Genomic DNA, 12,362 nt, shown 5'->3' on the forward strand with positions numbered 1-12,362 from the left:
GTTCTGGTCCAGCAAGTCCCTATAGGCTACACAGTATAGCACAAACCTATAAGTGTTCCAAAATGAGCTAACAAGTAGAAAAAGAGAGATGTAGAGGTAGTCCTCTTCTCAGATGAATAAGATGTTCCACTCAGAAATAAAACACAAATGTTGAATGCACTGAAGAATCTATGAGGTGAAGGACAAAATGGACAATCTATAGTTCTTCAACTGAAAATCTTACCAGTTTCTTAGAAGATATAATGTACCAGCTGCCTAACCTAGTGTTATAATTCCTCAAACTCATTGTTCTTGACAACTTTAACTTTGTTTGCAGTGTTGTTGTAGCCAAGTTGGTCCCAGGACATGAAAGAAACAAGGTAAATTAGGTAATATATTTTATTGGACCAACTTTTGTTGGTGAAAGATATCACTCCATATCTGATATTTAAATGCTTGTTCCTAAAGAAAAACTGCACAACACCTTCAAAAGGTGAGAATGGGATTCATAACTCTGCTAGATATCAAAAGCCATGGATTTAACAGATACACTGGTTTTACAGCTCATTACAACAATTTGTAATACACAACCATTCTTTCTATCCTTAATTGCTCGCTTCAAAACCTTTATGAGTAACAATCTAATTCCATATTGCCCACTTCATTTCAAGTGATTGCCTTCAACATGAGTTACCCCTACTGCTTAACAAACTGTCCCAACTTGTATTTAGCTCACACACTCTGCTTCCTTCCCAAGACCTGAAGGAGAACTCTCTGTAACTCAAAAGCTTGTATCTTCTACCAACAGAAGTTGGTCCAATAAAAGATATTACCTCACCTACCTTGCCAACCTCGCTTTTGACATAGACAGTACCAAGACTACATGTGTTGTCACAAAGCCACTGTCTTTCTCTGAACTGACTAAGACGATTATTGTTCAAAATATGGCAAATGCAGCATCTAGGCTAGGTGACTAGATTGCCAATAGTGAAAAAATCAAAATCAAATTCCATCGGGACAAAACTTCTTGCAGGATTGCACCACTGCAGTGAAGGGAGAAAATACTCTTTTTTTCTTCTGCTATAGCAGGTACAAAAATCACAACAGAAGCAGCTAATCAATCTGGACTGCATGATCCACACTATTTTATCCCATTGTGGGACCACATGGGGAGGCAATGAGATGACAGGGATCTACTTGGATATTGCATCTTATGCTCCAGATAGACCCATTCAATGAGTTTCTTCACTTACAGACTTGTAGTTGTTGGGGAGTAGTGAGTGGTTGAGAACTGAGCAGTGTATTCCAAATAACTTAAATTGCTACCTATTGCTGGCCTTCAAAATTCTCATATTAAGAATTAAGTGAAAGGACTGTATTATCTCATCTTTATTGGTTGAATAAAATTTGATGTGTTTATTATATATTGAAAATGTATAGGAATGCTTCCTATAAAGAGAGAGAGATACCACTTTTATACATAAAACAATAGTCTCAATACTGTTATAAAAATAAGCCATACTAGTTCACCATTGACTAGTATCATTATGATTTTTTTTTTTAAAAGCACTACTATTGTGTTGTCATTGAAGCATACTTTTCTTCCCAAATTTTTTAAACTTTTTTTTTTATCAAAAGCTATGTTAAACAAACTGTTATTGATGCTACCCACATTTTCCAGTAGACAGAGCTGGGAGTGGATGAGTCATTCTTATGATTCATCACTGCTCATTATTTGCACACAATGTTATAGCATATACTGGATGAATTAATGTAAGCAGGTGGAGTTCTTGCCCTGCTCCCACAGAGTCTACATGCTGTCTTTAGTGCAAAATGTATCCCCTTCCTTGGGTTCGGATTTAATGGTAAAGAAACAGCAGTGAAAATATAAAAACTTTTATCCCAAGTTTGGCTGTTCTATCTGGATAAAGAGCCACTCCCTTCTTCCTTATATTCAGCCATCAGGAGTTAGTAAGACATCTGCAGCTATGAGATGGCGGAGTTAATGAGCATTTTCTCAAAGCCAGGGCATGGGCTGCCAGCCTGGTAGCCAGAGCCAGGGCCAGACATCAGGAATTGGAGTCATTTGTTGATCCAGAGTCAGGAACCAGAAGTCAGAAGTAGAAAACAAGGCCAAGTCAGAAACTGGGTATCAGAGCCAGGAGATAAAGCCAGGGTCAGGAACCAGGAATAAGGATCAGTACAAGGAAGTAGGGCCTCTAGCAGCTGCTTACTGGGGTTCAAGCTTGTTGCACTTGCACAAACTTCCTGTATCCTTCCCAGGTCTAAGGAGGATATATGGAGCAATCAGGAATTAGAAGTGTCCTGTCAATCGGGCACTCCGTGGTGTCACATCCTCTGGGGTGTGTGAGCCACAGACACTCATGACTTGCTGAATGTTTCTGCTGTCAAAGCTGTTCAGTGGTAGTGTGGAGGTAGTTGACACCCAAAGAAACTGTAAACCAGTGGTAGTGTGGAGGTAGTTGACACCCAAAGAAACTGTAAATCCAGGTCCTAGATGTACACATTATCCTGCCAAGTTCTGACATCTGCTAGCAGGGTGGAGCAATAAAAGAACCATGCGGCCATGTAATATACCTGCACCAAGAGCAATAGTTCCGCTGGGAATTTGGTCCATTCATGCAGCAAGAAATACTAGAGCAATGAAGTAAATCCAAGCCACCACATGCAATCAGACACGTGCCCTTTCCGCCTGGTGAAAGACAATAAGGAGCACATGGAATCCCTACTAGCAGCAGGATAAATTGTATCACTCTCTTCTACCACTACTCGGGAGAGCAAGGAGAAGTTAGCTCCACTCTCCTAACCCCCTCCAAAGCTATATAAGACCTGCCCAGAGTTTGTCTGGATCCTGCACTACAAATACCCTCTCCATGAATAAGTAGGTGGAGTAGAGGACAGAGTTTTGTCTCAACTCACATACTCCTTCAAGCATAAGTTGCTGTCTGGAAAGAGGCATTGGAACTTAATTCCTACCCTGAGTAAGAGGGGCAGCTGGAACTGTGACTTGCTGCACAACCTCACACTCAGGGATGAGACTAAAAATGCAGTCTACCCCAGAGATTGCTAATACTATCTTTGAGGAAGGCAATCTGACACTCACCATGAAGCACACTGCTGTCTGAGCGGTACTGCAAGAAGCCGTCACTTGATGCAATGGACTTGGACAACTACAACTAAGTTTCTAACTCCCCATTTCTTAGTAATGTAATAAAAGAGCTTGCCAACGATTGCCTCCAGAGACACTTGTCCACTTAGATAGAGTGGTGCGAATAATAGATTTGTTGATCAATTCAAAAAGTTAGGGTAAAAAATCATTTCAGGTCTGACCAAAAATGAAAAATTTCAAAAGTCTCTGAAAATTGAAAATATAATATAACATAATATTATTTTATTTTAACTTTTCAATTTTCAGAAACTTTTGAATATTTTCATTTTGACAAAATAAAAGTTTTGTTTTGATTTTGACCATTTTTAAACATTTTTGCATTTTTTAAATAAATGAAAGGAAATATTGAAACAAAAACTAACTTCAAACCAAAAAAATCTACATCTTGCCTTTAGAAAATGTCAAATTAAATGGTCTGACTTTTGGGGTTTGGTTTTCTTTGTTTTTTCAAAATGAACAATTCAGTGAAACCAATGTGAATTTAGAAACACACTGAGGTCATCAAATCTGCGTTTTTCACTGAGAAGAAGTTGCAGCCCCAAAATTTTATCCAGTTCTAAGCCTGGACCTGTTCCAAACAGGCTTCAGACAAGGAGATGGACTGAGGCAACACTGTTCACCTAGAGTTTTCTAAGCAGCTGGCCCGTGACTCAGGAACTCACATCCGAAGTAGATAGCTGAATAGCCACAAATCTCAATGCTTTCTGAATAAAATGCAAAGCTTACTTTAACCTAGCTTTCCCAGAGTAATGACACAAAGGCGATGAAAAAGGAGGAGAAGAAAATAACTGCGTTGGGGAAAAGAGGGAAGCACCTAGACTACATTGGCTATTATAAAATGAATTTTATACCATTTTGTTAGGTACTCTGATAACAGAATGATGAGAATGATAAAGTACAAATGATTAGAGAGAGGGAGAGGAGAAAGAGATCGATAATACCTATCTAATCATTATTATGTGACCCAAAAGTAAAATAACCATATGGTCACAAATAGTGTGGGAGATCTACAAGAGTGAATGGTTCAATACTGGGAATACTGGGTTATATTATGTGAATAAAACTACAAAATCAGACACAATTCCTAGTAAATGTGAGATGCACAAAAGGTAACAAAGTGTGGCACACAGACTAAGCTACTTATCCTGTTCTAAGTCAAATGGCAGACTCAGGATCTGGGAGGAATTTTTTTTCTGACTTTTCCAGATGGATTAGCTCTAAGGCAACCTCCCTCTCTGAGATATCAAGTGAAAATGGCTTCTGATAAATGGGGTTAATACTCATGATCACTTGAAGTAGGTTCAGCCAATGAAGGACACAGAAGAAATACCATGTGACTCCAGCAGGTAACCTATCCCAACAAACAATATACCATGAATGTAAACCTGATAGATATCCAGAGAGAGAAGCATTTTCACAAATCTCTTCTACAAAGAATAAATGGACACAAATAAAATTGGAATGAACCATTAGTCGTTCACAGACTGGATGAAATATGAACTAAATGGAACAATTTAACATTTCTAATGCACACCAAGACAGCTCAGTCAACACAACATCCACAGTTAGGAGTTTTTTTTTTTTTGAGGAGCAGGTGCATGATGTGGGGTATAGAATGTCTGAAGATTATTTGGGCAGCATTAAATTATGGGGTAAGTTAGGGCATAAAATGAATGGAAAGGCTGGGAGGGAAACAGAAGGGGAAAATAAGACAATGGGAGCTGGTGGAATGAGTTAATTCTTTTTCTCTAAGTTAAAAAATTATGTATGCCATCCAACTCAAGAAATCCAGCCACTTGCGCAGACACCCCGGGGTACTCTGTGAGCATGCTCAGTGGAGTCTACCAAACAGAATCCAAAATCATCTAATTGCAGCATGTGGTAATCAGGAAAAGCAGAACATGGACTCCATGCTGTGGAGGCGGTGGATCACACAACTCTTAATAAATTCTGTGACTGCCAAAGTGGGTCTATTTTTAAAACCTTATCTTCTAAATTGTAGACATGCAGCTGTGGCACCTATTTTTGCATAATAGGGACCTTAAAGATAGCAACCAGAGCAGAACTTACAATGGCTATTTTTAAAAAGTAATTTACCCTGATTTAATAGCTGTTTATAAAAACACAGTTACTTGAAACCTTTATAAGCTGATTTTCATAGCATGTTTCATCAGTTTCAAACAGTTTGCATGAGCCAGAGCTGTTTGTCAATGGGATTATACCCATGTGAGAAAGCAATACAAACCATGAGTAAGGATTGTAGAATAGATCTAATATTGCAATGTATTTATTATGATGTAGATGTATATGAACCACAACTATTCTACTTATTGCACAGAAATCGTTATTCAGCGATATACACAAAATGAAAGAAATGTAGACCAGTTTAATTGCCTGATCTGAAGCCCACTGAAGTTAGTTGGACTCTTTCTATTCAATAAACTTTGAATTGGGACATGTACAACAGGCTGTTTACTGCCTTATCTCCCATCAAAGTATTTGAGATGAGCTGGGTTGGACCTCTTAACTCCTCCGTATTACAGCTTTGTGAGGATGGGGGCTAGATCCTTTTCTATTTAGGTCCATTTTGCAAATGTAAAGCTTTATTAAAATGAAACAATAAAGAGAATCTACAGTAAAAAAAGGAACTAATCTATTAATATAATAAAAATCAATAGCCAAATCAAAGGTATAAACAAAATCAAATATTGTTTTGTGGTTGAAAGTAAGCAAAGTTGCAATGCAGTTTGCTTTTGAGACAGTAATTGTTCCATTGTACTTTCTTATTATTAAAAACATCTCAATATGTAAGAGTGCTTTTAACTTTGTTCTGGCAGGATTTTTCAGCTGAAGGAAAAGGTAACTTCAGAGCACTTTAAGAGGCAGTGTGGTGCAATCGATAAAGCATTGGATTAAAAGTCCAGAGAGTGAGGTAATATTCTTGGATCTGTCACTAATCTGCTATGTGATCTTGGGCAAATCACTTTACAGCTCTGTGCCTCAGTTTCCCTTCCTGCCCTTTGTCTGCCTTTTCATATTATGTTTGTAACAGCAGCTAATACAAACTGAGCTCAGTTAGAGCCCTAGTGTTACTGTAATACCAATAATCAGGATTATTCCCTGTAATTTATTTACATTTGTTGGTTAATGCTGTTAGCATGAGATAATCTAGATGGCTCTATGGTTGCTCATTGTCAAATATTATGGATTTTAAATGATGTCAGGCTGCCCAGAATATTCTGCGCATGCACTCACAATTTATTTTAATTCATTATAAAAGGAACAAACCTTTATTTTATTAATTATACCTCCTTTTAACTAATGTGAAGTTAAGAATCTGCTCCTGTCTTACAGCTGGGAAAACTGTGTGAATACTATTTTTTGAAGGTTTTTAGACAACATTAGTGTGGATTTTCCCTTTTCTGATCTGGAATTCTGAATGCACTTCTAGCAACTTTAAAGTTACAAGGTTTTATGGATGGTTTAGACTTCTTAGACATTCTTGGCACTGAACTGAAGAGTCACCACATGATTAAGTAATTCTGTTCAAGACAATGTAAACTTTAATCTGGCTGGAGTCTAGGACCTTTGAGGTTGGCTGACCTGGAGAAGAGAATCTCTGCAAGAACTAGGGGAGGATAGAAGATATGCATCCCTCTACCTGCTGCTAGGAGACTGAAGTAGCTAATTTTGCATGAGATCTCTTAGTTTACACTTTATGTATTACCTTATAATATTGTTATACTGCAGAGAATGTATGATGTCGGTTACAAGACCAAAGAACTGAGTGATTTCCTTTATTTCCCATAACTTCCATGGAGAGGTTGTCGGGGTCACCGTTGCTTGAAACTATAGTATAGTTCAAAGGCATATTTTGACTGTGTTGCCTGAACAAGCATATTAAGAGAAAAAAAGGGCCCTGCTCTTTTATTTTAAAGCAACCAATTTTTTCTGTATGTTACGCAATACATGAATTATGCACTAGCCATAACAATAACACTCAGAATTACCCCTCCTCGATTATCACCAAACAATATGAAAATGTGCAGTCAGTCTCAAAAACTTGGATCTCATTTACAATTAATAAAATATAAACATATAGACATCAGCATAATTCAGAGCATTTCACTTTTAAAGTTGTTAGCACTTTTTTTCTGTATTACTGCATCTGAAGAAGAAAGCTGAAGTCTCTCGAAAGCTTATGTCTGCAAATATTAAATGTGTTAGTCTTTAAAGTGCCACAGAACTCTCGTTGTTTTTGCTGTATACAGACTAACACGGCTACCCCTCTGGAAGCATCCATCTTGCATTAGTTACTTACATAGGCATATATAGATAAGACATAATTGGCTCACTTTTCAGCAAGGGAGACTTAGGTTAGATATAAGAAAAACTGTTTAACTACAAGGCTAGTTAAACACTGGAATAGGTTACCTAGGGAGACTGTGAAATCCCTGATATTGGTGGTTTTTAAGAGCAGGTTAGACAAAAACCTGCCGAGGATGGTCTAGATATACTTATTCCTGCCTCCGCACAGGAGGATAGACTAAATGACTCTTGAGGTCCCTTCCAGCCTACGTTTCCATGACTCTGATTTCTCAGGTTCTGTAATATATTCAGAGGGTTCTTAAACAAATATCTGACAATACTAAGAAAATTTTTCTGACAGTGATATAGGCCCAACCTGTTTCTTCTGTAATCATGAGTGAGACACCACCAGGTAGTGCAAATGCAGGAGGTATTACCTTCTCTGCTTCCCGTAAGCCTCATAGTAACTCTTTCATTTGGTTGGGGAACTTTGCTGTAAGAGGTCAGATAGGTGCTCTTTGCTCACTAGGTTGTGAAACAATCCAGCAGGGATTCCCTGCCTAAATGCCAGATTCTGCTGCCTTTACAGGGAATATTACCTTATTCCACAAATAGTCCCACTAGATGTTAGATATTAACCCCCCTATATAGAAATGGATAACTTACCATATCTGAGGTGAAAACAAGACTCGGAAAGCTTAATGTACTGAAGCCAGGGTCCCAGATCTCAATCTCCATCCCAGAATCTTGAAAGAACTGATTCATGAAATTGCTAGTCTGGTAGCAAAAGATTCTTTTAAATCAATCAATTTGGGGGTGTCAGCATCTGACAGAAAAATTGCAAACATCGTACCTATATTTCAGAAAGGAGAAATGTGTTTGGGGCAACTACAGCCTGATCTCAATAGTCCACAAGGTCTTCAAACAAATTGTAAAAAAGAATAATTAGAGATGTGGTGGTAAATGAAAAAAGGGAGAAAATGCAACACAGGTTTACCAAAGGGAGAGCCTGCCAGATTAACCTGATATCTCTTTGATAAGATAATTGATTTTTTCAACAAGGAAATGCAGTAGATCTAATCTATCTGGGCTTCAGTAAAATACTTGACATGGTATCACAAGAGAAATTATGAATTAAGATGGAGAAGATGGGGATTCGCAGACGAATTCTAAGTTGGGTAGCGAACTGGTTGGAGGGGAGAAGACAATTGGCTGTGCTGAAAATAAAACTATCAAGCATGGAGGGAGAATCCTAGCTCCTCAAGGTTCAGTCTTGGGTCCGATCTGATTTCATGTTTTCACTAATGGCTTTGACACAAGAAGTAGGGATGTACTAATTAATCCTGCTAATGGCAGAGAGTGGGGAGGCACTGGAACAGTTGAGAGGAGGATCAGAATGTTTTACAGGAAGAACTGGATGACCTAGAGCAGGGGTTCTGAACCTTTTTCTCTCTGAGTCCCACCCCCCAACATGCTACAAAAACTCCAGGGCCTAGCAGGAGTGCAGGGGGGGCTCCGGGATTCAGCCACATTGGGGGCACTCCAGGATTCAGCTGCCGGGTGCGAGGAGGTAACTCGGGGCTTTAGCCCGACTGGATGGTGGGGCTTTAGCTCCGTGAGGCAAGGGGGCTCCGGGCTCCTGTCCCACAGGGCACTGCGGCTCGGGCCCCTGGGCTTTCGCCCCACGTAGGAGGATGCGCGAGGCTTCTGCCATGATGGGCAGCAGGGCTTGGGGCTCCAAGCTTCAGCCACAGGGCACCAGAGATCATGACTCCGAGCTTTCTGCCCTGGGTCCCAGCTAGTCTAATGCTTCGCGGACCCCCTGAAACTGGCTTGCAGCCCCCCAGGGGGTCTCCCCCAGTTGAGAGACACTGACCTAGAGGTCTAGAGTAGTAGAAACGGGAATAAATTGAACAGTAAAAAGTGTACTTTGGGACTAGCAAGAATTTCTCCTATAAGCTCATCAGCTGGAAATGACAGTGGAGGGGAAAGACCTGAGTGTGGGGCCAATTACAGGATGACAATGAGCCACCAATGTTCTGCAGCTGTAAAAGAGGCAAATGTGATCCTACAATGTATCAATGTGCCATAGAAATAGAAAAGTATTAAGGCTATTGTGCCAGACTCTGGTAAGACCTCTTCGAGAATACTGTGTGCGGTTCTTGTCATCCATGTTCAAGAAAGATGAATTCAGCTGGAACAAGTTGAGAGAAGGCTACTAGGACGATCCGGGGAATGGAGGGGTTATTTTACAAGAGGAGATTAATTGAGCTTGGCTTGTTTAGCCTAACAGTGCAAAGGTTAAGGGAGGATATGATGACATTCTAGAAATATATAAAGTGGGAACACCAGGGAGGGAGAGGATCTATGTAAGTTAAAGGACTATGCTGGCACAAGAACAAATGGGTATGAACTGGCCAGGAATAAATTTAGGCTGAAAATTAAAAAACAGTTTCTAACCATAAGAGCAAAGAAGTTCTGGAACAACATGAAGTAGTGGAGGCAAACAATCTACCTAGTTTTAAGATGGAATTTGATAGGTTTATGAATGGGATCATATGATGGGGTGCCTGTGATAACAAGGGACTGGACACAAAGGCCCCAGACGTCCTTTTGAGTCCAATTTCCTATGTCCTCCTCAGTCCTGTGGTACCCCCAGTTAAAGTCCCACCCCATGGGAACAAATCTGATAGAAACGCCATGACTGGAATCTGACATAGTTCCCAGCTTATCCATTTTTCCACAGGGAGGGAATGACTTGGGCTATACATTTTAAATTATATTCTCCTCCTCCCCCATTCATTTTATAAGTCCTAATTTTCTGTTGAAATGAAAACAAGGAGAAGGATTAGATTAGGAAAGGAGGGATAAGTAATATCTGAAGAGTGGGTGTGTGAGGTAGCTGTGCTACTTGGATATCTGAATAATTATACTTGATACTGAGGACTTGCAATACTTACTGGGAAGTGTAGAAGGGCTATTGGTAATAGCCTAGGGCCGGTTTTGTTCAACATCTTCATTAATGATCTGGAAGATGGGGTAGATTGCACCCTCAGCAAGTTTGCGGATGACACTAAGCTGGGGGGAGTGGTAGATACCCTGGAAGGTAGGGATAGGATACAGAAGGATCTAAACAAACTGGAGGATTGGGCCAAAAGAAATCTAATGAGGTTCAACAAAGAAAAGTGCAGAGTTCTCCACTTAGGAAGGAAGAATCCCATGCACAGCTATAGACTGGGGATCAACGAGCTGGGCAGCAGTTCTGCAGAAAAGGACCTGGGGGTAACGGTGGATAAAAAGCTGGATATGAGTCAGCAGTGTGCCCTGGTTGTCAAGAAGGCTAATAGCATATTGGGCTGCATTAGGAGGAGCATTGCCAGCAGATCACGGGAAGTGATTATTCCCCTCTATTCGGCATTGGTGAGGCCGCATTTAGAGTATTGTGTCCAGTTTTGGGCCCCCACTACAAAAAGGATGTAGACAAGTTGGAGAGAGTCCAGCGGAGGGCAACAAAAATGATTAGGGAGCTGGAGCACAGGACTTATGAGGAGCGGCTAAGGAAACTGGGTTTGTTTAGTCTGCAAAAGAGAAGAATGATGGGGGATTTGATAGCAGCCTTTAACTACCTGAAAGGAGGTTCCAGGGAGGATGGGGCTAGGCTGTTCTTGGTGGTGGCAGATGACAGAACAAGGAACAATGGTCTCAAGTTGCAGTTGGGGAGGTCTAGGTTGGACATTAGGAAAAAGTTTTTCACTAGGAGGGTGGTGAAGCACTGGAATGGGTTACCTAGGGAGGTGGTGGAATCTCCATCTTTAGAGATTTTTAAGCTGAGGTTTGACAAAGCCCTGGCTGGGATGATATAGAGGAGGTTAGTCCTGCGTTGAGCAGGGGGTTGGACTAGATGACCTCCTGAGGTCCCTTCCAACTCTAATATTCTATGATTCTATTCTATGATTCTATAATAAAGCAATGACAAAATGTCAAAGTCCTTCCCAGTAGGTGCTGTTATAATTCATTTAGTGCCATGCCAATTAGATCAGCTCAGATCACACAGTTGGAATGTTTGAGTTATTTAATTAACCTCAGCATTTTATGTTCTTAAAGCAGAATCTTTTCCTTGTTTAAATGGATTTATTTTTCATAGTACAGTGCATAGCCCCTTGTGTCACCAAAGCAAAATAAAATGGCCACTCTTAAGCATTAAATAAGTGTACAGGAAAACTGACTCACAGAACAAAAAGCTACTTTGAGATTTAGTTAGTTTCACTCAGGAGGACAGAGTTGTGGTGATCATACTGAAGGCTAACTGAGTTAAAGAGCAGCAGTGGTGCATCGGGTAATTTGTATATAAAACATAAAGTTTGTAGAGTAATACAGGAGACAAAGAGCTCTGAATCTGAAAAAAGAACAAAAAATCCCCCTAAAGATAGTTGTTCCCCTAAAAGAAAAAAGGGGGGAGGAAGAAAGGAATGCTTCAGGCAGACTCTATTAAACCCCAAATCCAGAAAAAAATGCAGCAGCATTATTTATTTCTGACTTTTTACTGAATTGGAGGAATTGTGCCACCCCTTATTTCAATAAGATTAGTCTCATATTTAGGTCTGACTCCAGATCTTGGAAATTAAACCAGATTTCTTTGTAATAAGAAAAGTTGATGTGGCCAGAAGTAAGCATAAAGCTGCTACTACAACAATGGCAGAAGTAGCAAGATTGCATAGCTTTTAGGGCCAGAAGAGATCATTATGATCATCTAGTCCACCTTCGTACATAACATAATAAGGAAGGATTTCCCCCAGAGTGGTAGAATTCTGCCTCACTTTAGGCCTTTACTTGACAATGTATAAGAAGAAGGAAAGACTAATGAAGACCATGGGGCCAGGTCCAG

This window comes from Emydura macquarii, unplaced genomic scaffold (assembly GCF_026122565.2).
Source record: "Emydura macquarii macquarii isolate MOO-44397 ecotype Brisbane River unplaced genomic scaffold, CSIRO-AGI_Emac_v2 contig_1027, whole genome shotgun sequence".
NCBI classification, from domain to species: domain Eukaryota; kingdom Metazoa; phylum Chordata; order Testudines; family Chelidae; genus Emydura; species Emydura macquarii.